The sequence below is a fragment of the Notechis scutatus genome, chromosome 6 (genome assembly GCF_049901735.1).
Source record: "Notechis scutatus isolate UNSWTSFEM ecotype Mainland chromosome 6, rNotScu1.2, whole genome shotgun sequence".
Lineage (NCBI taxonomy): Eukaryota > Metazoa > Chordata > Lepidosauria > Squamata > Elapidae > Notechis > Notechis scutatus.
In genome coordinates, this window is record NC_142014.1 from 161,858 (window position 1) to 189,497 (window position 27,640).

Sequence of the window (27,640 nt, forward strand, 5' to 3'; positions counted from 1 at the left end):
ATTGGATACATCCATTTTCCGCTTCGACTTCATGGGGACCTAAACCTAACCCTAACCCTAATCCCAACCCTAACCCTAACACTAAACGTTGAATGCGATTCTTCCATGTATTTTACCTGGAAAGATAGAATAGCCTGACTGAAAAGGTCATACCCCTCCTAAGCACAATGTTGCACTGTGAATTCATTGGCGACGTTCATTTTCCACCTCGACTTCATGGGGACCTAACCCTAACCCTAATCCCAACCCTAACCCTAAACCACAAATGCGATTCTTCCATGTATTTTACCTGGAAAGATAGAATAGCCTGACTGAAAAGGTCATACCCTCCTAAACAAAATGTTGCACTGTGAATTCATTGGAGACATCCATTTTCCGCTTCGACTTCATGGGGACCTAACCCTAACCCTAACCCTAACCCTATCCCTCCTAAGCATAATGTTGCGCTGTGAATTCATTGGCGACGTTCATTTTCCGCCTCGACTTCATGGGGACCTAACCCTAACCCTAATCCCAACCCTAACCCTAACACTAACCACGAATGCGATTCTTCCATGTATTTTACCTGGAAAGATAGAATAGCCTGACTGAAAAGGTCATACCCCTCCTAAGCACAATGTTGCACTGTGAATTCATTGGAGACATCCATTTTCCGCTCGACTTCATGGGGATCTAACCTAACCCTAACCCTAACCTAACCTTAACCCTAAACCACGAATGCGATTCTTCCATGTATTTTACCTGGAAAGATAGAATAGCCTGACTGAAAAGGTCATACCCCTCCTAAACACAATGTTGCACTGTGAATTCATTGGAGACATCCATTTTCCGCTTCAACTTCATGGGGACCTAACCCTAACCCTAACCTAACCCTAACCCTATCCCCCTAAGCATAATGTTGCGCTGTGAATTCATTGGCGACGTTCATTTTCCGCCTCGACTTCATGGGGACCTAACCCTAACCCTAATCCCAACCCTAACCCTAACACTAAACCTAATCGATTCTTCCATGTATTTTCCTGGAAAGATAGAATAGCCTGACTGAAAAGGTCATACCCCTCCTAAGCAAAATGTTGCACTGTGAATTCATTGCAGACATCCATTTTCCGCTTCGACTTCATGGGGACCTAACCCTAACCCTAACCCCTAACCCTAACCCTATCCCTCCTAAGCATAATGTTGCGCTGTGAATTCATTGGCGACGTTCATTTTCCGCCTCGACTTCATGGGGACCTAACCCTAACCCTAACCCTAACCCTATCCCTCCTAAGCATAATGTTGTACTGTCAATTCATTGCAGACATCCATTTTCATCTTTGACTTCATGGGGACCTAACCCTCACCCTAAGCCTAACCCAAATCCTAACCCTAACCTTATCCCTCCTAAGCATAATGTTGTGCTGTGAATTCATTGGCGACGTTCATTTTCCGTCTCGACTTCATGGGGACCTAACCCTAACCCTAATCCCAACCCTAACCCTAACACTAAACCTTGAATATGATTCTTCCATGTATTTTACCTGGAAAGATAGAATAGTCTGACTGAAAAGGTCATAGCCCTCCTAAGCAAAATGTTGCACTGTGAATTCATTGCAGACATCCATTTTCCGCTTCGACTTCATGGGGACCTAACCCTAACCCTAACGCTAACCCTATCCGTCCTAAGCATAATGTTGCGCTGTGCATTTATTGCGACATTCATTTTCTTCTCAACTTCATGGGGCCCAACCCTAACCCTACCCCTAGTCCTGACCCTAACCCTAACCACTCCTAAGCATAATGTTGCACTGTGAATTCATTGGGATCATTCATTTTCTGATTCGACTTCATGGGGACCTAACCCTAACCCTAATCCCAACCCTAACCCTAACACTAAACCTCGAATGCGATTCTTTCATGTATTTTACCTGGAAAGATAGAATAGCCTGACTGAGAAGGTCATACCCCTCCTTGCACTGTGAATTCATTGGCGACATTCATTTTCCGCCTCGACTTCATGGGGCCCAACCCTAACCCTAACCCTAATCCCAACCCTAACCCTAACACTAAACCTCGAATGCGATTCTTCCATGTATTTTACCTGGAAAGATAGAATAGCCTGACTGAAAAGGTCATACCCCTCCTAAGCACAATGTTGCACTGTGAATTCATTGGAGACATCCATTTTCCGCTTCGACTTCATGGGGACCTTACCCTAACCCTAATCCCAACCCTAACCCTAACACTAAACGTTGAATGCGATTCTTCCATGTATTTTACCTGGAAAGATAGAATAGCCTGAATGAAAAGGTCATACCCTCCTAAGCACAATGTTGCGCTGTGAATTCATTGGCGACTTTCATTTTCCGCCTCGACTTCATGGGACCTAACCTAACTTTAATCCCAACCCTAACCCTAACACTAAACCACAAATGTGATTCTTCCATGTATTTTACCTGGAAAGATAGAATAACCTGACTGAAAAGGTCATACCCCTCCTAAACACAATGTTGCACTGTGAATTCATTGGAGACATCCATTTTCCGCTTCGACTTCATGGGGACCTAACCCTAACCCTAACCTTAACCCTAACCCTATCCCTCCTAAGCATAATGTTGCGCTGTGAATTCATTGGTGATGTTCGTTTTCCGCCTCGACTTCCTGGGGACCTAACCCTAATGCGAACCCTAACCTAACACTGAACCTCGAATGCGATTCTTCCATGTATTTTACCTGAAAGATAGAATAGCCTGACTGAAAAGGTCATACCCTCCTAAACACAATGTTGCACTGTGAATTCATTGGAGACATCCATTTTCCGCTCGACTTCATGGGGACCTAACCCTCACCCTAAGCCTAAGCCTAACCCTAACACTAAATCTCAAATACGATTCTTCCACGTATTTTACCTGGAAATATAGAATAGCCTGACTGAAAAGGTCATACCCCTCCTAAACACAATGTTGCACTGTGAATTCATTGGAGACATCCATTTTCCGCTTCAACTTCATGGGGATCTAACCCTAACCCTAACCTTAACCCTAACCCTATCCCTCCTAAGCATAATGTTGCGCTGTGAATTCATTGGCATGTTCATTTTACTTCATGGGGACCTAACCCTAGAATCCCAACCCTAACCTAACCCTAACCCTATCCCTCCTAAGCATAATGTTGTGCTGTCAATTCATTGGCAGACATCTATTTTCTGCTTCAACTTCATGGGGACCTAACCCTCACCTAAGCCTAACCCTAACCCTATCCCTCCTAAGCATAATGTTGTGCTGTGAATTCATTAGCGACGTTCATTTTCCGTCTGGACTTCATGGGGACCTAACCCTAACCCAAATCCCAACCTAACCCTAACCCTAACCCTATCCCTCCTAAGCATAATGTTGTACTGTCAATTCATTGCAGACATCCATTTTCATCTTTGACTTCATGGGGACCTACCCTCACCCTAAGCCTAACCCAAATCCTAACCCTAACCTTATCCCTCCTAAACATAATGTTGTGCTGTGAATTCATTGGCGACGTTCATTTTCCGTCTCGACTTCATGGGGACCTAACCCTAACCCTAATCCCAACCCTAACCCTAACACTAAACCTTGAATATGATTCTTCCATGTATTTTACCTGGAAAGATAGAATAGTCTGACTGAAAAGGTCATAGCCCTCCTAAGCAAATGTTGCACTGTGAATTCATTGCAGACATCCATTTTCCGCTTCGACTTCATGGGGACCTAACCCTAACCCTAACCCTAATCCCAACCCTAACCCTAACACTAAACCTCGAATGCGATTCTTCCATGTATTTTACCTGGAAAGATAGAATAGTCTGACTGAAAAGGTCATACCCCTCCTAAGCACAATGTTGCACTGTGAATTCATTGCAGACATCCATTTTCTGCTTTGACTTCATGGGGACCTAACCCTAACCCTATCCCTCCTAAGCATAAAGTTGCGCTGTGAATTCATTGGCGACATTCATTTTCTGCCTCGACTTCATGGGGCCCAACCCTAACCCTACCCCCCAACCCCTACCCTAACCCTAACCCTCCCTAAGCATAATGTTGCGCTGTCAATTCATTGCAGACATCCATTTTCATCTTTGACTTCATGGGGACCTAACCCTAACCCTCCTAAACATAATGTTGTGCTGTGAATTCATTGGCGACGTTCATTTTCCGTCTCGACTTCATGGGGACCTAACCCTAACCCTAATCCCAACCCTAACACTAACACTAAACCTCGAATGCGATTGTTTCATGTATTTTACCTGGAAAGATAGAATAGCCTGACTGAGAAGGTCATACCCCTCCTAAGCACAATGTTGCACTGTGAATTCATTCGAGACATCCATTTTCCGCTTCGACTTCATGGGGACCTAACCCTATCTCTAACCCTAACCTAACCCTATCCTTCCTAAGCATAATGTTGCGCTGTGCATTCATTGGCGACGTTCATTTTCCGCCTCGACTTCATGGGGACCTAACCCTAACTTTAATCCCAACCCTAACCCTAACACTAAACCACGAATGTGATTCTTCCATGTATTTTACCTGGAAAGATAGAATAGTCTGACTGAAAAGTTCATAGCCCTCCTAAGCAAAATGTTGCACTGTGAATTCATTGCAGACATCCATTTTCCGCTTCGACTTCATGGGGACCTAACCCTAACGCTAACCCTATCCGTCCTAAGCATAATGTTGCGCTGTGCATTTATTGCGATTCTTTTTCTTCCTCAACTTTTTTTTTTTTTTTTTTTAAATAAATTTTATTAAATTTACAATTAAAAACATATCGACATTACATACACAAAAGGAAAAAAAAACAAAAAAAGAACACACGGTCTTACAAACTGGAAAGAAAAGAGAAGAAGAGATGTAAAAGAAAGAAAGAAACAAAGGAAGAGAAAGAGAAAAAAAAAAAAGATGCGTTTAAAAACAGACAATATCCTTTTTGACAGTCTGCAAGATCCAATTCTCCTACCTTAATTTGAATACACACATCTTATCGATATCTATGGTTAAATTACCCATTGTCCATTAAGCAGTTTATCTCTGGACTAACCAATTATACCAAGAGTTCCAATTATCGTAAAATGTTGAAGACTCTTTGTTTTTAAGTGCTATAGTTAATTTATCCATTTCTGCACAATCACATATTTTCTGGATGACCATTTGTTCTGTAGGTGCATAGGGTGATTTCCAACACTGGGCAAACGCTAATCTGGCTGCAGTTAGGATATGAATTGTTACATATTTCATCTTTTTGGGTAAATGTTTATCAGAGATCCCTAGTAGGAAGAACTCTGGTTTGTATTCGATTTGTTCTTTGGTTATCTCCTCCAACCATTTTCTGATTTTTGCCAATATTTCTGGGTTTCTTTGCAAGACCACCACATATGAAAGTAGGTTCCTTCTATGCTTTTACATTTCCAGCATTTTGGACTCGTGTTTGGGTTCATTTTCGCCAACCTCGAAGGGGGCAAGTGCCATCTATAAAACATTTTGTATGTATTTTCTTTATATGCTGCCGATTTTGTAATCTTAATATTTCTGTTCCAAATCTTTTCCCATTCTGATAATGTAATACTTCTTCCGACATTCCTGCTCCAGGCTATCATGTTCCCTTTGACTATCTCTTGTTCTAATTCTACTTCCAGTAAGTATTTATAGAATTTGGATATGTTCTTTTTGTTTGATCCTAGTAAAATTTTATCTAAATACTGCAGTTTGTTATAAATTCCAAAGTCTTTTATATCTTGTTTGTATCTGCTATGGATTTGTATATATAACCACTGATCAATTTTAAATCCCTGTTCCTGTAGTTCTTGTCGAGTTTTTAATTTTCCTTGCGGATCTAATAAATCTTTATATTTAATCATTTTTGTTATGTCCAAATTATTGGGGTGTACCATTGCCTCCATTGTTGATAGCCAGATCGAATTTTTAGATAGTGTTTTTTGCATATTTTTTCCAATTAATTAATAATGAGTCCCTAATGAGGTGTCTATGAAAGTAAGACTGCTTGGGTTTCCCCACTTCCCATAAGAAGGCATGCCACCCTCTCTGGAGGTCATGCCCTTCTAATGCTAAAATTCTTCTGTTAAGTAAGTTCACCCAGTCTTTTATCCATAATAAGATAGCTGCCGAATAATATAATTCCCAATTTGGAAGGGCTAGACCCCCTCTACTTTTCGCATCTTGTAAGGCCTTTACATTGATCCTGGGTTTTTTCCCCTGCCAAATAAATTTAAGTGTGATCTTATTTAATTCTTCAAAAAAAATTTTTGACAACTTAATTGGGATTGTCTGGAATAAATAAAGAAATTTTGGTAATATATTCATTTTAATCGAGGCAATCCTGCCCAATAAGGAAAGCTGCAACTTATTCCAGGATTCTAAATCTTTCTTTGTTTGTTGAAGTAGTTTATCATAATTGTTCTCTTTGAGTGATTTACCTTGTGGTGTTAACCATATTCCTAAATATTTGACCCTTTTTGTTACCTGTATCCCCATCATTGTTTCTAATTCTTCCTTCTGGTTTTCTGTTAAATTTTTGGTCATTAATTTCGTCTTTTTCTATTAATTTTTAATCCTGCCACTGTGCCAAATTGTTCTAATTCTTTTATTAGATTATAACCTTTTTCCATGGGTTCCTCCAAAAAGAAAACCATATCGTCAGCAAACGCTTGTAGTTTCTCCGGGTGGGCTTCATAATATTCTAGGACATCGATAACGGTTCTTAAATTGTTCTTTATTTGTCGGGACGGAAGAAATCCATTTTGATCTTCGTGTATATGTGGATTTAAAGCTTGTTTTACTCTATTAGCTATGATAGAAGTAAACAATTTATAATCGGCATTTAAAAGTGAAATCAGTCTATAGTTGTTGATGTATCTATGATCTGCATCCTCCTTCGGGATTAGCGAAATCAGCGCCCCTCCACGAGTCCGGCATCTTGGCTGCCAGAAGTACCTCATTAAACACTTCCAGCATCAGTGGTCCTACTAGTTCCAATATTGCTTTATATAGTTCTGCCGGAATCCCATCTGGTCCTGGAGATTTGTTATTACTTTGATTCTCCATTGCTGACTTCAATTCAGACCATGTAATATCTTTATTCAATAACTCTATCCATTCCTCTCCAATTACCTTGTCATTCGTCTCCTCTAAATAAGTTCTTATTTTATCTTCATTAACTTCCTCCTTTTTATATAATCTTTGAAAATAGTTGTAAATGATATCTTTTTTCTTCTCTATCTCATGTTGTAAGACATCTTTCTCATCCATTAGTTGGTGTATCAATCTCTTTTCTTTCACTTTTTTAAGTTTATGGGATAGCCATCTTCCTGGTTTATTTGCATGCTCAAAATAATTTTGTTTGGACCTTTTCAAGTTAATTTCTATTTTATCTTGTTCAAGTAAGTTCAATTTATGTTTAATTGTTATTAACTGATTTTGTGTTCTCTGGTTTTTAGGGGATTTTTGAAGTTGTATTTCTAATTCTTTAATTTGTTGTTGGAATTTATTTTGTTGGGCATGTATTCTTTTATTTCTCATGGCATTATAGGAGATTGTTGTTCCTCTTATAATTGCCTTCATTGTATCCCAAATATTTTGTTTCGTGGTTGCTTCATTATTATTTTCTTTTAGAAAATAATTTAATTCCTCTTTCAGCTTCTTAATGTACTCTTCTTCGTTTATTAACTGAGTATTTAGTGTCCATCTTTTCTTTGTTTTTCTCCTATCTCTCCAAATTAGTTGTATTGGGTTGTGGTCAGCCCATTCATTTGGTAGGATTTTAATTTCTTTTATTTCATTGGCCAATTCCCCATCCATCCAGGCCATATCTATTCTGGTCCAGATTTTGTGTGGATTTGAATAATATGTGAACTGTTTCTCTTCTGGGTTTAGTTTTCTCCATAAGTCTATTAAGTTTAATTCTTTCATCATGTCCTTACAGGGCATAGAAAATTCTCTTTTCCCTTTCTTGTTCTTATTCACATTACTATGGTCTTTTGATGATCAGCAATGGAGTTGAAGTCGCCTATCATGCAGATATTCCTTTTTTCAAACCTATTATTCTCTGATGAAGATCTTTAAAAATTTCCCTTGTTCTTCATTTGGCGCGTAGATTGCTACCAATAAAATGTGATATGATTAATCCAAATTTGTATAACCAGAGTTCTTCCTTCCGGATCCGACCAGATTAGTTCTGCTTTTACATCATCTTTCACAAATATTGCAATTCCTTTCTTTTTATGTTTGTCTGCTGGTGCTGTAAAAAGTTTTCCAAGTTTCGGGCAAATTAAATATCTTTCATCCTTTTTCCTAATGTGTGTTTCTTGTAGGCATATTATGTCGGCGTTTTGTCTAATTAATTTAGTTAATATCCTTTTCCTTTTAGATGTTGAATTTAAACCATTTATATTAATGGAGAGGAGTTTCTTTCCTATCTCCATTTATCTAGGTCTGTTTAGTTTTTTGTCTAGTGATGATTCGGTTTTCTTCTTGCTGTTGTTGTGAGATTGGTTCTTCTCTCCCTGGTTGTGGTTTGTCGTTCCCTAAATTTTGAGGAAGTCCTTCTTTTTGGTTTCTATGGCGATTACGATCATCCTGTGGTTTCCTTTTAGTTTCCTCCTTGGTGTATTGGTTATCCGTGCCTATTAGCTGATCATGAAAGTCTTGGGCCTGTTCTATAGAATCTATTTTGATTTTCTCTCTTTCCAAGTTATTAACATCCCTTCTGGGATTAACCATTTAAAAGGAATTTCTTTTTTATTTAAATAATTGGCCAAGAATTTATAATCCTGTCTTATGACCCTCACTTTCCTTGGGATTTGTTTTAGGATCGTAATCTCTTTACCTCTATATGTTATTGTTTCTTCTCTGGACCTTTTAAGAATTAGGTCTCTCACACACCTCCTTGTGAAACGAATATGAATTTCTCTTGGGCAGTTATGGCGTCTAGCATAACTTGTGCTGACCCTATACACCTCATCAAATTCTTTGATTAGATCATCTTTTTCTTTCCCTAACCATTCAGCCAATAGTTCTGCCATTAATTGTTCTAGTTCTTCATTTTTCGCTTCTACCACATTTTGAAACCTTAAATATGCCGCTGCTTTATCCATTTCGAGGTGGACGAGGGAGTCTTCGGTTTCTCTAGTTACATTTCTAAATTCCTCCTCTATCCTTTCAAAGTTTGTCTCCATCCGTTCTGTCCTACTCTCTATTTCTCTTATCTTAACTTCGTTTTTCTCCATAGCCTGTTGCAAGGACCCTATCTTATCCTCCACCTTAAGTAAATCTGCTTTCATTTCCACTTTAAGCTTTCCCATCTCATCTTTTAATTCGCTAATATCCGCTCTGGTTTCTATGTGATTCTTAATCATTATTTCTTGCATCTTGGATATTGCTTCTTGCAAGGATAGTAGGGTAGCTTGTATATTAACGTTAGAGACATTGGACTGTTTTTCCCCTATTAGAGATTCTTCAATGGTTTTTTGGATTGTTGGTGAAGCAGAAGTTAAAGTAGTTGTTAGGGTCGGGGTGGTCTTCTTTCCCGATTTCAAAGCCATAGTTGTCGTGGAGGTCATCTCTCTTAATATTTGTTTTTGTTGTTGCACTATATTGGATATATTGTCCCAGATCATGGGGACCTAACCCTAACCCTAACCCTATCCGTCCTAAGCATAATGTTGCGCTATGCATTTATTGGCGACATTCATCTTCTTCCTCAACTTCATGGGGCCCAACCCTAACCCTACCCCTAACCCCTACCCTAACCCTAACCCTCCTAAGCATAATGTTGCGCTGTGAATTCATTGGGATCATTCATTTTCTGATTCGACTTCATGGGGACCTAACCCTAACCCTAATCCCAACCCTAACCCTAACACTAAACCTCGAATGCGATTCTTTCATGTATTTTACCTGGAAAGATAGAATAGCCTGACTGAGAAGGTCATACCCCTCCTAAGCACAATGTTGCACTGTGAATTCATTGGATACATCCATTTTCCGCTCGACTTCATGGGGACCTAACCCTAACCCTAACCCTAATCCCAACCCTAACCCTAACACTAAACCTCGAATGCGATTCTTCCATGTATTTTACCTGGAAAGATAGAATAGTCTGACTGAAAAGGTCATACCCCTCCTAAGCACAATGTTGCACTGTGAATTCATTGGAGACATCCATTTTCTGCTTTGACTTCATGGGGACCTAACCCTAACCCTAACCCTACCCCTAACCCCTACCCTAACCCTATCCCTCCTAAGCATAATGTTGCGCTGTGAATTCATTGGCGATATTCATTTTCTGCCTCGACTTCATGGGGCCCAACCCTAACCCTAACCCTAATCCCTACCCTAACCCTAACACTAAACCTCGAATGCGATTCTTCCATGTATTTTACCTGGAAATATAGAATAGCCTGACTGAAAAGGTCATATCCCTCCTAAGCACAATGTTGCACTGTGAATTCATTGGATACATCCATTTTCCGCTTCGACTTCATGGGGACCTTACCCTAACCCTAACCCTAACCCTAATCCCAACCCTAACCCTAACACTAAACGTTGAATGCGATTCTTCCATGTATTTTACCTGGAAAGATAGAATAGCCTGACTGAAAAGGTCATACCCCTCCTAAGCGCAATGTTGCGCTGTGAATTCATTGGCGACTTTCATTTTCCGCCTCGACTTCATGGGGACCTAACCCTAACTTTAATCCCAACCCTAACCCTAACACTAAACCACGAATGTGATTCTTCCATGTATTTTACCTGGAAAGATAGAATAACCTGACTGAAAAGGTAATACCCCTCCTAAACAAAATGTTGCACTGTGAATTCATTGGAGACATCCATTTTCCGCTTCGACTTCATGGGGACCTAACCCTAACCCTAACCCTATCCCTCCTAAGCATAATGTTGCGCTGTGAATTCATTGGCGACGTTCGTTTTCCGCCTCGACTTCCTGGGGACCTAACCCTAATGCGAACCCTAACCCTAACACTGAACCTCGAATGCGATTCTTCCATGTATTTTACCTGGAAAGATAGAATAGCCTGACTGAAAAGGTCATACCCCTCCTAAGCACAATGTTGCACTGTGAATTCATTGGAGACATCCATTTTCCGCTTCGACTTCATGGGGATCTAACCCTAACCCTAACCCTAACCCTAACCTTAACCCTAAACCACGAATGCGATTCTTCCATGTATTTTACCTGGAAAGATAGAATAGCCTGACTGAAAAGGTCATACCCCTCCTAAGCACAATGTTGCACTGTGAATTCATTGACGACGTTCATTTTCCACCTCGACTTCATGGGGACCTAACCCTAACCCTAATCCCAACCCTAACCCTAAACCACGAATGCGATTCTTCCATGTATTTTACCTGGAAAGATAGAATAGCCTGACTGAAAAGGTCATACCCCTCCTAAACACAATGTTGCACTGTGAATTCATTGGAGACATCCATTTTCCGCTTCGACTTCATGGGGATCTAACCCTAACCCTAACCTTAACCCTAACCCTATCCCTCCTAAGCATAATGTTGCGCTGTGAATTCATTGGCGACGTTCATTTTCCCCTCGACTTCATGGGGACCTAACCCTACCCTAATCCCAACCCTAACCCTAACCCTAACCCTATCCCTCCTAAGCATAATGTTGTGCTGTCAATTCATTGCAGACATCCATTTTCTGCTTCGACTTCATGGGGACCTAACCCTCACCCTAAGCCTAACCCTAACCCTATCCCTCCTAAGCATAATGTTGTGCTGTGAATTCATTGGCGACGTTCATTTTCCGTCTCGACTTCATGGGGACCTAACCCTAACCCTAATCCCAACCCTAACCCTAACACTAAACCTCGAATACGATTCTTCCATGTATTTTACCTGGAAAGATAGAATAGCCTGACTGAAAAGGTCATACCCTCCTAAGCAAAATGTTGCACTGTGAATTCATTGCAGACATCCATTTTCCGCTCGACTTCATGGGGACCTAACCCTATCTCTAACCCTAACCCTAACCCTATCCCTCCTAAGCATAATGTTGCGCTGTGCATTCATTGGCGACGTTCATTTTCCGCCTCGACTTCATGGGGACCTAAACCTACCCTAACCCTAACCCTAACCCAAATCCCAACCCTAACCCTAACCCTAACCCTATCCCTCCTAAGCATAATGTTGTACTGTCAATTCATTGCAGACATCCATTTTCATCTTTGACTTCATGGGGACCTAACCTCACCCTAAGCCTAACCCAAATCCTAACCTAACCCTATCCCTCCTAAGCATAATGTTGCGCTGTGAATTCATTGGCGACGCTCATTTTCCGCTCGACTTCATGGGGACCAACCCCCTAACCCTAATCCCAACCCTAACCCTAACACTAAACCTCGAATGCGATTCTTCCATGTATTTTACCTGGAAAGATAGAATAGCCTGACTGAAAAGGTCATACCCCTCCTAAGCACAATGTTGCACTGTGAATTCATTGGAGACATCCATTTTCCGCTTCGACTTCATGGGGATCTAACCCTAACCCTAAACCCTAAACCTTAACCCTAAACCACACTAAACGCTGAATGCGATTCTTCCATGTATTTTACCTGGAAAGATAGAATAGCCTGACTGAAAAGGTCATACCCCTCCTAAGCACAATGTTGCACTGTGAATTCATTGGCGACGTTCATTTTCCGCCTCGACTTCATGGGGACCTAACCCTAACCCTAATCCCAACCCTAACCCTAACACTAAACCTCGAATGCGATTCTTCCATGTATTTTACCTGGAAAGATAGAATAGCCTGACTGAAAAGGTCATACCCTCCTAAGCACAATGTTGCACTGTGAATTCATTGGAGACATCCATTTTCCGCTTCGACTTCATGGGGACCTAACCCTAACCCTAACCCTAACCCTATCCCTCCTAAGCATAATGTTGCGCTGTGAATTCATTGGCGACGTTCATTTTCTGCCTCGACTTCATGGGGACCAAACCCTAACCCTAATCCCAACCCTAACCCTAACCTAACCCTATCCCTCCTAAGCATAATGTTGTGCTGTCAATTCATTGCAGACATCCATTTTCTGCTTCGACTTCATGGGGACCCAACCCTCACCCTAAGCCTAACCCTAACCCTATCCCTCCTAAGCATAATGTTGTGCTGTGAATTCATTGGCGACGTTCATTTTCCGCCTCGACTTCATGGGGACCTAACCCTAACCCTAATCCCAACCCTAACCCTAACACTAAACCTCGAATACGATTCTTCCATGTATTTTACCTGGAAAGATAGAATAGCCTGACTGAAAAGGTCATACCCTCCTAAGCATAATGTTGTGCTGTGAATTCATTGGCGACATCCATTTTCTTCCTCGACTTCATGGGGCCCAACCCTAACCCTAACCCTAACCCTAACCCTCCTAAGCATAATGTTGCGCTATGAATTCATTGGCGACGTTCATTTTCCGCCTCGACTTCCTGGGGACCTAACCCTAATGCGAACCCTAACCCTAACACTGAACCTCGAATGCGATTCTTCCATGTATTTTACCTGGAAAGATAGAATAGCCTGACTGAAAAGGTCATACCCCTCCTAAGCGCAATGTTGCGCTGTGAATTCATTGGCGACTTTCATTTTCCGCCTCGACTTCATGGGGCCCAACCCTAACCCTAACCCTAATCCCAACCCTAACCCTAACACTAAACCACGAATGTGATTCTTCCATGTATTTTACCTGGAAAGATAGAATAACCTGACTGAAAAGGTCATACCCCTCCTAAACAAAATGTTGCACTGTGAATTCATTGGAGACATCCATTTTCCGCTTCGACTTCATGGGGACCTAACCCTAACCCTAACCCTAACCCTATCCCTCCTAAGCATAATGTTGCGCTGTGAATTCATTGGCGACGTTCATTTTCCGCCTCGACTTCCTGGGGACCTAACCCTAATGCGAACCCTAACCCTAACACTGAACCTCGAATGCGATTCTTCCATGTATTTTACCTGGAAAGATAGAATAGCCTGACTGAAAAGGTCATACCCTCCTAAGCACAATGTTGCACTGTGAATTCATTGGAGACATCCATTTTCCGCTTCGACTTCATAGGGATCTAACCCTAACCCTAACCCTAACCTTAACCCTAAACCACGAAAGCGATTCTTCCATGTATTTTACCTGGAAAGATAGAATAGCCTGACTGAAAAGGTCATACCCCTCCTAAGCACAATGTTGCACTGTGAATTCATTGACGACGTTCATTTTCCGCCTCGACTTCATGGGGACCTAACCCTACCCTAATCCCAACCCTAACCCTTACCCTAACCCTATCCCTCCTAAGCATAATGTTGTGCTGTCAATTCATTGCAGACATCCATTTTCTGCTTTGACTTCATGGGGACCTAACCTCACCCTAAGCCTAACCCTAACCCTATCCCTCCTAAGCATAATGTTGTGCTGTGAATTCATTGGTGACGTTCATTTTCCGTCTCGACTTCATGGGGACCTAACCCTAACCCAAATCCCAACCCTAACCCTAACCCTAACCCTATCCCTCCTAAGCATAATGTTGTACTGTCAATTCATTGCAGACATCCATTTTCATCTTTGACTTCATGGGGACATAACCCTCACCCTAAGCCTAACCCAAATCCTAACCCTAACCTTATCCCTCCTAAGCATAATGTTGTGCTGTGAATTCATTGCGACGTTCATTTTCCGTCTCGACTTCATGGGGACCTAACCCTAACCCTAATCCCAACCCTAACCCTAACACTAAACCTTGAATATGATTCTTCCATGTATTTTACCTGGAAAGATAGAATAGTCTGACTGAAAAGGTCATAGCCCTCCTAAGCAAAATGTTGCACTGTGAATTCATTGCAGACATCCATTTTTCCGCTTCGACTTCATGGGGACCTAACCCTAACCCTAACGCTAACCCTATCCGTCCTAAGCATAATGTTGCGCTGTGCATTTATTGGCGACATTCATTTTCTTCCTCAACTTCATGGGGCCCAAACCTAACCCTACCCCTAACCCCTACCCTAACCCTAACCCTCCTAAGCATAATGTTGCGCTGTGAATTCATTGGGATCATTCATTTTCTGATTCGACTTCATGGGGACCTAACCCTAACCCTAATCCCAACCCTAACACTAACACTAAACCTCGAATGCGATTCTTCCATGTATTTTACCTGGAAAGATAGAATAGCCTGACTGAAAAGGTCATACCCCTCCTAAGCACAATGTTGCACTGTGAATTCATTGGATACATCCATTTTCCGCTTCGACTTCATGGGGACCTAACCCTAACCCTAACCCTAATCCCAACCCTAACCCTAACACTAAACCTCGAATGCGATTCTTCCATGTATTTTACCTGGAAAGATAGAATAGTCTGACTGAAAAGGTCATACCCTCCTAAGCACAATGTTGCACTGTGAATTCATTGGAGACATCCATTTTCTGCTTTGACTTCATGGGGACCTAACCCTAACCCTATCCCTCCTAAGCATAAAGTTGCGCTGTGAATTCATTAGCGACATTCATTTTCTGCCTCGACTTCATGGGGCCCAACCCTAACCCTAATCCCAACCCTAACCCTAACACTAAACCTCGAATGCGATTCTTCCATGTATTTTACCTGGAAATATAGAATAGCCTGACTGAAAAGATCATACCGTCATTTTCCTCCTGGAGGCTCGGGGACCTAACCTGAAACCTCCTCCCTCCTAGCATAGTACGCTGTCAATTCATTGGCGACATCCATTTTCCTTCGACTTCATGGGGCCTACCCTAACCCTAACCCTAATACCCACTCCCTCCCTAAGCATAATGTTGCACTGTGAATTCATTGGCGACATCCATTTTCCTCTCGACTTCATGGGGCCTAACCCTAACCCTAACCCTAATCCCTAACCCTAACCCTAACACTAAGCCCTGAGTCATTCTTCCATGTATTTTACCTGGAAGACGGAATACCCTGACTAAAAGGTCATACCCTCCTAAGCACAATGTTGCACTGTGAATTCATTGGATACATCCATTTTCCGCTCGACTTCATGGGGACCTACCCTAACCCTAACCTAATCCCAAACCTAACCCTAACCCTAACCCTAACCAAACCGTTGAATACGATTCTTCCATGTATTTTACCTGGAAAGATAGAATAGCCTGACTGAAAAGGTCATACCCCTCCTAAGCATAATGTTGTGCTGTGAATTCATTGGCGACGTTCATTTTCCGCCTCGACTTCATGGGGACCTAACCCTAACCCTAATCCCAACCCTAACCCTAACACTAAACCCTGAATACGATTCTTCCATGTATTTTACCTGGAAAGATAGAATAGCCTGACTGAAAAGGTCATACCCCTCCTAAGCAAAATGTTGCACTGTGAATTCATTGGAGACATCCATTTTCCGCTTCGACTTCATGGGGACCTAACCCTAACCCTAACCCTAACCTATCCCTCTCCCCTAAGCATAATGTTGCTGTCAATTATTAGCGCGTCCATTTCCTTCCTCGACTTCATGGCGGCCCTAACCCCCCCCCCCCCCCCTCCCTATGCCCTAGCCTAACCCTAACCCTATCCTCCTAAGCATAATGTTGTGCTGTGAATTCATTGGCGACTTCATTTTCCGCCTCGACTTCATAGGGACCCAACCCTAACCTAATCCCAACCCTAACCCTAACACTAAACCTCGAATGCGATTCTTCCATGTATTTTACCTGGAAAGATGAATAGCCTGACTGAAAAGGTCATACCCTCCCTAAGCACAATGTTGCACTGTGAATTCATTGGAGACATCCATTTTCCGCCTCGACTTCATGGGGACCTAACCTAACCCTAACCCTAATCCCAACCCTAACCCTAACACTAAACCTCAATCGTCGATTCTTCCATGTATTTTACCTGGAAAGATAGAATAGCCTGACTAAAAGGTCATACCCTCCTAAGCACAATGTTGCACTGTGAATTCATTGGAGACATCCATTTTCTGCTTTGACTTCATGGGGACCCAACCCTAACCTAACCAACCTAACCCTAACCCCAACCCTACCCTAACCCTATCCCTCCTAAGCATAATGTTGCGCTGTGAATTCATTGGCGACATTCATTTTCTGCCTCGACTTCATGGGGCCCTAACCCTAACCCTAACCCTAATCCCAACCCTAACCCTAACACTAAACCTCGAATGCGATTCTTCCATGTATTTTACCTGGAAAGATAGAATAGCCTGACTGAAAAGGTCATACCCTCCTAAGCACAATGTTGCACTGTGAATTCATTGGATACATCCATTTTCCGCTTCGACTTCATGGGGACCTACCTAACCCTAACCCTAACCCCCTAATCCCAACCCTAACCCTAACACTAAACCTTGAATGCGATTCTTCCATGTATTTTACCTGGAAAGATAGAATAGCCTGACTGAAAGGTCATACCCTCCCTAAACACAATGTTGCACTGTGAATTCATTGGAGACATCCATTTTCCGCTTCGACTTCATGGGGACCCTAACCAACCCTAACCCTACCCCTAACCCCTAACCCTAACCCTATCCTCCTAAGCATAATGTTCGCTGTGAATTCATCTGGCGACGTTCTTTCCTCCCTCGACTTCATGGGGACCTAACCCTAACCCTAATCCCAACCCTAACCCTAACACTAAACCCGAATGCGATTCTTCCATGTATTTTACCTGGAAAGATAGAATAGCCTGACTGAAAAGGTCATACCCCTCCTAAGCACAATGTTGTCGCTGTGAATTCATTGGAGACATCCATTTTCCGCTCCGACTTCATGGGGACCTAACCCTAACCCCTAACCCTAACCCTATCCCTCCTAAGCATAATGTTGCGCTAATTCTTCGCATCCATTTCCCCCTCCCCCGCGAAGCTCAATAGCCTAACCCAAAGCCCTACCCCTCCCTAAGCGCAATGTTGCGCTGTGAATTCATTGCGACATCCATTTTCTGCCTCGACTTCATGGGGACCTAACCTAACCTAACCCTAACCTAACCTAACACTAAACCCGAATGCGATTCTTCCATGTATTTTACCTGGAAAGATAGAATAGCCTGACTGAAAAGGTCATACCCCTCCTAAGCACAATGTTGCACTGTGAATTCATTGGAGACATCCATTTTCCACCTCGACTTCATGGGGACCTAACCTAACCCTAACCCTAACCTAACCTAACCCTAAACCTCTAACTAATTGCTCGCTGCGATTCTTCCATGTATTTTACCTGAAAGATAGAATAGCCTGACTGAAAAGGTCATACCCTCCTAAGCACAATGTTGCACTGTGAATTCATTGGAGACATCCATTTTCCGCTTCGACTTCATGGGGGCCTAACCCTAACCTAACCCTAACCCAACCCTAACCCTAACCCTATTCTCCTATTTCACCTATAGCCTAACCTTACTGAAGTCTACCCCTCCTAAGCATAATGTTCGCTGTGAATTCATTGGACATCCATTTTCGCCTTCGACTTCATGGGGACCCTAACCCTAACTAACCCTAACCCTAACCTAACCCTAACACTAAACCTGTCATGCATTCTTCCATGTATTTTACCTGGAAAGATAGAATGCCTGACTGAAAAGGTCATACCCTCCCTAAGCACAATGTTGCTACTGTAATTCATTGGAGACTTCCATTTTCCGCTTCGACTTCATGGGGACCTAACCCTAACCCTAATCCCAACCCCTAACCCTAACACTAAACCGAATGCGATTCTTCCATGTATTTTACCTGGAAAGATAGAATAGCCTGACTGAAAGGTCATACCCTCCCTAAGCACAATGTTGCACTGTGAATTCATTGCAGACATCCATTTCCGCTTCGACTTCATGGGGACCTAACCCTACTAACCCAACCTAACCCTAACCCTATCCCTCCCTAAGCATAATGTTGCGCTTATTCATTGGCGGCGTTCATTCCCTCGACTTCGGGGACCTAACCTCCCTGACTCCAATCCAACCTTCCAACCCATCCTCCTAACCTACTGTCAATTCATTGCAGACATCCATTTCTCGACTTGGGACCTAACCCTCACCTAACCCTGCCCCCTAACCCTAACCCTATCCCTCCCTAAGCATAATGTTGCGCTGTGAATTCATTGGCGACTTCATTTTCCGCCTCGACTTCATGGGGACCTAACCCTAACCCTAATCCCAACCCTAACCCTAACACTAAACCTCGAATACGATTCTTCCATGTATTTTACCTGGAAAGATAGAATAGCCTGACTGAAAAGGTCATACCCTCCTAAGCACAATGTTGCACTGTGAATTCATTGGCAGACATCCATTTTCCGCTTCGACTTCATGGGGACTAACCTAACCCTAACCCACCCTAACCCTATCCCCCTAAGCCTAATGTCTCTAAACCATTGGCGGCGTCATTCTTCCCTCGACTTCCTGGAAACACCCTAACCCTGCCTAAAAACCTCCCTATATCCCTCCCTAAGCATAATGTTGTGCTGTCAATTCATTGCAGACATCCATTTTCTGCTTCGACTTCATGGGGACCTAACCCTAACCCTAACCCTAACCCTAACCTATCCCTCCTAAGCATAATGTTGCGCTGTGAATTCATTGGCGACGTTCATTTTCCGCCTCGACTTCCTGGGGACCTAACCCTAACCCTAATCCCAACCCTAACCCTAACACTAAACCTCGAATGCGATTCTTCCATGTATTTTACCTGGAAAGATAGAATAGCCTGACTGAAAAGGTCATACCCTCCTAAGCACAATGTTGCACTGTGAATTCATTGCAGACATCCATTTTCCGCTTCGACTTCATGGGGACCTAACCCTAACCCTAACCCTAACCCTATCCCCTAAGCATAATGTTGCCTAAATTGGCGAATTCGTTTCTTCCATGTACTTTACCTGGAAACCTAACTTCCCTGACTGAAAGGCCCTAACCCTCCCTAAGCACAATGTTGCACTGTGAATTCATTGGCGACATCCATTTTCCGACCTCGACTTCATGGGGACCTAACCCTAACCCTAATCCCAACCCCTAACCCTAACACTAAACTCCTGAATGCGATTCTTCCATGTATTTTACCTGGAAAGATAGAATAGCCTGACTGAAAAGGTCATACCCTCCTAAGCACAATGTTGCACTGTGAATTCATTGGAGACGTCCATTTCCGCCTCGACTTCATGGGGGCCTAACCCTAACCCTAACCCTAACCCTAACCCTAAACCTTGAGTGCGATTCTTCCATGTATTTTACCTGGAAAGCCTAACGTCCTCCCTCCTAAGCACAATGTTGCGCTGTGAATTCATTGCAGACATCCATTTTCTGCTTCGACTTCATGGGGACCTAACCCTACCCTAAGCCCAACCCCAACCTAACCCTAACCCTATCCTCCTAAGCATAATGTTGTGCTGTGAATTCATTGGCGACATTCATTTTCCGCCTCGACTTCATGGGGACCTAACCCTAACCCTAATCCCAACCCTAACCCTAACACTAAACCTCGAATCCGATTCTTCCATGTATTTTACCTGGAAAGATAGAATAGCCTGACTGAAAAGGTCATACCCTCCTAAGCACAATGTTGCACTGTGAATTCATTGGAGACATCCATTTTCCGCTTCGACTTCATGGGGACCCTAACCCTAACCCTAACCCTAACCCTATCCTCCTAAGCAAATGTTGCGCTGTGATTCATTGGCGGCGTTCTTTCCCCTCGACTTCATGGGGGCCTCCCTAACCCTAACCCCTACTAACCCTAACCCTAACCTAAACCTCGAATGCGATTCTTCCATGTATTTTACCTGGAAGATGAATAGCCTGACTGAAAGGTCATACCCCTCCCTAAGCACAATGTTGCACTGTGAATTCATTGGCGACTCCATTTTCCGCCTCGACTTCATGGGGGCCCTAACCCTAACCTAATCCCAACCCTAACCCTAACACTAAACCCGAATGCGATTCTTCCATGTATTTTACCTGGAAAGATAGAATAGCCTGACTGAAAAGGTCATACCCTCCCTAAGCACAATGTTGCACTGTGAATTCATTGCAGACATCCATTTTCCGCTTCGACTTCATGGGGGCCTAACCCCCTAACCCTAACCTAACCCTATCCCTCACCTAAGCATAATGTTGCGCTGTGCATTCATTGGCGGCGCATTTCCGCCTCGACTTCATGGGGCCAACCCCCTAACCCAACCCTCTCCTTAACCCGAACTTCCCTAGCTAACCCTACCCTAACCCTAACCCCTCCTAAGCATAATGTTGCGCTGTGAATTCATTGCAGACATCCATTTTCTTATCCCGACTTCATGGGGCCCTAACCCTAACCCCTAACCTAACCTAAACCTTCTTCCTAACCTAACCTCTATCCCTCCTAAGCATAATGTTGCGCTGTGAATTCATTGGCGACGTTCATTTTCCGCCCTCGACTTCATGGGGACCTAACCCTAACCCTAACCCTAATCCCAACCTAACCCTAACACTAAACCTCGAATGCGATTCTTCCATGTATTTTACCTGGAAAGATAGAATAGCCTGACTGAAAAGGTCATACCCTCCTAAGCACAATGTTGCACTGTGAATTCATTGGAGACATCCATTTCCGCTTCGACTTCATGGGGACCTAACCCTACCCTAACCCTCTTACCCTAACCCTATCCTCCTAAGCATAATGTTGCGCTGTGAATTCATTGGCGACGTTCATTTTCCCCTCGACTTCATGGGGACCTAACCTAACCTCCCTAACCCTAACCTAACCTCGCACTCCTATTACCCTAACCCTAAAACCCTGATCCCTCCTAAGCATAATGTTGCGCTGTGAATTCATTGGGACATCCATTTCCGCTTCGACTTCATGGGGACCTAACCCTACCCTAACCCAACCCTAACCCTAACCCTATCCTCCTAAGCCAATGTTGCGCTGTGAATGCGATTCTTCGACTTCATGTATTTTAATCCCAACCTGGAAATTCTTCCATGTATAGAAAGATAGCCTGACTGAAAGGTCATACCCCTCTAAGCACAATGTTTTTAGCTGTGAATTCATTGGCGACTTTCATTTTCCGCCTCGACTTCATGGGGACCTAACTAACTTTAATCCCAACCCCTAACCCTAACACTAAACCGTTGAATGTGATTCTTCCATGTATTTTACCTGGAAAGATAGAATAACCTGACTGAAAAGGTAATACCCCTCCTAAGCACAATGTTGCACTGTGAATTCATTGGAGACATCCATTTCCCTTCGACTTCATGGGGACCTAACCCTAACCTAACCCTAACCCTAACCCTATCCCTCCTAAGCATAATGTTGCGCTGTGAATTCATTGGTGACGTTCGTTTTCCGCCTCGACTTCCTGGGGACCTAACCTAATGCGAACCCTAACCCTAACACTGAACCTCGAATGCGATTCTTCCATGTATTTTACCTGGAAAGATAGAATAGCCTGACTGAAAAGGTCATACCCTCCTAAGCACAATGTTGCACTGTGTGAATTCATTGGAGACATCCATTTTCCGCTTCGACTTCATGGGGATCTAACCTAACCTAACCCTAACCTTAACCCTAAACCCAGTCTGCGATTCTTCCATGTATTTTACCTGGAAAGATAGAATAGCCTGACTGAAAGGTCATATACCCCTCCCTAAGCACAATGTTGCACTGTGAATTCATTGGCGACGTTCATTTCCACCTCGACTTCATGGGGACTAACCTGCCCTAACCTAATACCAACCCTAACCCACCTAAACCCGAATCGATTCTTCCATGTATTTTACCTGGAAAGATAGAATAGCCTGACTGAAAGGTCATACCCTCCTAAGCACAATGTTGCACTGTGAATTCATTGGAGACATCCATTTCCGCTTCGACTTCATGGGGACCTAACCCTAACCCTACCCTTAACCCAACCCTATCCTCCTAGCATAATGTTGCGCTGTGAATTCATTGGCGACGTTCATTTTCCCTCGACTTCATGGGGGCCTAACCCTGCCCTAATACCCAACCCTAACCCTAACCCTATCCCTCCCTAAGCAAATGTGTGCTGTCAATTCATTGCAGACATCCATTTTCCTTCGACTTCATGAGGACCTAACCCTAACCCTAACCTAACCCTAACCCTCCTATCCTCCTAAGCATAATGTTGTGCTGTGAATTCATTAGCGACGTCCATTTTCCCCCTCGACTTCATGGGGACCTAACCCTAACCCTAATCCCAACCCTAACCCTAACACTAAACCTCGAATGCGATTCTTCCATGTATTTTACCTGGAAAGATAGAATAGCCTGACTGAAAAGGTCATAGCCCTCCTAAGCACAATGTTGCGCTGTGAATTCATTGCGACATCCATTTTCTGATTCGACTTCATGGGGACCTAACCCTAACCCTAATCCCAACCCTAACCCTAACACTAAGCCTGAATCGATTCTTCCATGTATTTTACCTGGAAGATGAAGCCTGACTGAAGGTCTATCCCTCCTAAGCACAATGTTGCACTGTGAATTCATTGGAGACATCCATTTTCCGCTCCGACTTCATGGGGACCTAACCCTAACCCCTAACCCTAACCCTAACCCTACCTACCCTATCCCTCCTAAGCATAATGTTGCGCTGTGAATTCATTGGGACATTCATTTTCTTCCTCGACTTCATGGGGCCCTAACCCTAACCTAGCCCCTACCCCTAACCCTAAACCTCGAATGCGATTCTTCCATGTATTTTACCTGGAAGATGAATAGCCTGACGAAAGGTCTACCCTCCCTAAGCACAATGTTGCCTGTGAATTCATTGGAGACATCCATTTCCCGCTTCGACTTCATGGGGACCTACCCTAACCCTAATCCCAACCCTAACCCTAACACTAAACCTCGAATGCGATTCTTCCATGTATTTTACCTGGAAAGATAGAATAGCCTGACTGAAAAGGTCATACCCTCCCTAAGCACAATGTTGCACTGTGAATTCATTGGAGACATCCATTTTCGCCTCGACTTCATGGGGACCTAACCCTAACCCTAACCCTATCCCTCCCTAAGCAAATGTTGCGCTGTGAATTCATTGGCGACGTTCATTTTCCTTCCCCCTAGGCCTAACCCTAACCCTAATCCCAACCCTAACCCTAACACTAAACCTCGAATGCGATTCTTCCATGTATTTTACCTGGAAAGATAGAATAGCCTGACTGAAAGGTCATACCCTCCTAAGCACAATGTTGCACTGTGAATTCATTGGAGACATCCATTTTCCGCTTCGACTTCATGGGGACCTAACCCTAACCCTAATCCCAACCCCTAACCTAACCCTAAACCTCGAATGCATTCTTCCATGTATTTTTACCTGGAAAGATAGGTAGCCTGACGAGGTCATACCCTCCTAAGCACAATGTTGCACTGTGAATTCATTGGAGACGTCCATTTTCGCTTCGACTTCATGGGGGCCTAACCCCTAACCTAACCTAATCCCAACCCTAACCCTAACACAAACCGCGAATCGATTCTTCCATGTATTTTACCTGGAAAGATAGAATAGCCTGACTGAAAAGGTCATACCCTCCTAAGCACAATGTTGCACTGTGAATTCATTGGAGACATCCATTTTCCGCTTCGACTTCATGGGGGCCTAACCCTAACCCTAACCCTAACCCTATCCCTCCTAAGCATAATGTTGCGCTGTGAATTCATTGGCGACGTTCATTTTCGCCTCGACTTCATGGGGACCTAACCCTAACCCTAATCCCTAACCCTAACCCTAACACTAAACCTCGAATGCGATTCTTCCATGTATTTTACCTGGAAAGATGAATAGCCTGACTGAAAGGTCATACCCTCCTAAGCACAATGTTGCACTGTGAATTCATTGGAGACATCCATTTTCCGCTTCGACTTCATGGGGACCTAACCCTAACCCTAATCCCAACCCTAACCCTAACACTAAACCTCGAATGCGATTCTTCCATGTATTTTACCTGGAAAGAGAATAGCCTGACGAAAGGTCATACCCTCCCTAAGCACAATGTTGCACTGTGAATTCATTGGAGACATCCATTTTCTGCTTCGACTTCATGGGGACCTAACCCTAACCCTAACCCTAACCCCAGCCCTAACCCTATCCCTCCTAAGCATAATGTTGCGCTGTAATTCATTGGCGACATCCATTTTCTGCCTCGACTTCATGGGGACCCTAACCCTAACCCTAATCCCAACCCTAACCCTAACACTAACCCTCCTAGCACATTCTTCCATGTATTTTACCTGTGAACCCAGAAGCCTGACGGGCCAGCCCTCCTAAGCCAACCCTAACTCTGATTCCTAACCGCATGCTTCCATGTATCTTACCTGGAAGTGCCTAACTCAAAGGCCTATCCCTCCTAAGCATAATGTTGCGCTGTGAATTCATTGGCGACATCCATTTTCCGCCTCGACTTCATGGGGGCCTAACCCTAACCTAATCCCAACCCCTAACCCTAACACTAAACCTCGAATGCGATTCTTCCAGATTTTACCTGGAAAGATAGAATAGCCTGACTGAAAAGGTCATACCCTCCCTAAGCCATGTTGCGCTGTGAATTCATTGGCGGCGTTCATTTTCCGCCCTCGACTTCATGGGGACCTAACCCTAACCTAACCCCAACCCTAACCCTAACACTAACCAAGTATTCTTCCATGTATTTTACCTGGGATAGAATAGCCTGACTGAAAAGGTCATGCCCTCCTAAAGCAAAATGTTGCACTGTGAATTCATTGGAGACATCCATTTTCCCGCTCCGACTTCATGGGACCTAACCCTAACCCTAACCTAACCTAACCCTAACCCTATCCCTCCTAAGCATAATGTTGCGCGTGAATTCATTGGCGCGTTCATTTTCCGCCTCGACTTCCTGGGGACCTAACCCTAACCTAACCCTAACCCTAACACTGAACCTCGAGTCGATTCTTCCAGTATTTTACCTGAAAATAGAAGCCGACGAAAAGGTCATACCCTCCCTAAGCACAATGTTGCACGTCAATTCATTGGGACATCCATTTTCCGCCTCGACTTCATGGGGACCTCCCTAACCCTAACCCCTAACCCTAAACCCCTAACCCTAAACTGTCGAATGCGTTCTTCCATGTATTTTACCTGGAAGGATGAAAGCCTGAGCCACCTAAGCCTACCCTCCTAAGCACAATGTTTGCACTGTGAATTCATTGGCGGACGTTCATTTTCCCCCTCGACTTCATGGGGGCCTAACCCTAACCCTAATCCCAACCCTAACCCTACCTAAACCACAATCCGATTCTTCCATGTATTTTACCTGGAAAGTGAATAGCCTGACTGAAAAGGTCATACCCCTCCTAAGCACAATGTTGCACTGTGAATTCATTGGAGACATCCATTCTCCTTCGACTTCATGGGGACCTAACCCTAACCCTAACCCTAACCCTAACCCTATCCCTCCTAAGCATAATGTTGCGCTGTGAATTCATTGGCGACGTTCATTTCGCTCTTCCTCGACTTCATGGGGACCTACCCTAACCCCCCAGCCAACCTAACCCTAACCCTATCCCTCCCTAACGTCAATCTACCTGGCTTCCTAACCCTCACTAAACCCTCGAATCGACTTCCATGTATTTTACCTGGAAAGAAGAGCCTGCTGAAGGTCTACCCTCCTAAGCACAATGTTGCACTGTGAATTCATTGGCGACATCCATTTCCGCTTCGACTTCATGGGGACCTAACCCTAACCCCTAATCCCAACCCTAACCCTAACACTAAACCTCGAATGCATTCTTCCTGTATTTTACCTGGAAAGATAGAATAGCCTGACTGAAAAGGTCATACCCTCCTAAGCACAATGTTGCACTGTGAATTCATTGGGACATCCATTTTCCGCTTCGACTTCATGGGGACCTAACCCTAACCCTAACCCTAACCCCTAACCCTAACCCTAAGCATAATGTTGCTTCCATGTTTTTACCTGGAGATATAGCCTGACTGAAAGGTCTACCCCTCCTAAGCACAATGTTGCACTGAATTCATTGCAGACATCCATTTTCGCTTCGACTTCATGGGGGCCTAACCCTAACCCCTAACCCTAACCCTATCCCTCCCTAAGCATAATGTTGCGCTGTGAATTCATTGCGACATTCATTTTCTGCCTCGACTTCATGGGGCCCTAACCTAACCCTAATCCCAACCCTAACCCTAACCCTAAACCTCAATCGGATTCTTCCATGTATATTTACCTGGAAGGAAGCCTGACGAAAGGTCCTTACCCTCCCTAAGCACAATGTTGCGCTGTGAATTCATTGGAGACATTCATTTTCCGCTCCGACTTCATGGGGACCTAACCCTAACCCTAATCCCAACCCCTAACCCTAACACTAAACCCTGTCGTGATTCTTCCATGTATTTTACCTGGAAAGATAGAATAGCCTGACTGGGTCATACCCCTCCTAAGCACAATGTTGCACTGTGAATTCATTGGAGACATCCATTTTCCGCTTCGACTTCATGGGGACCCTAACCCTAACCCTAACCCCTAACCCTACCCTAACCCTATCCTCCTAAGCATAATGTTGCGCTGTGAATTCATTGCGACATTCATTTTCCGCCTCGACTTCATGGGGACCTACCTAAC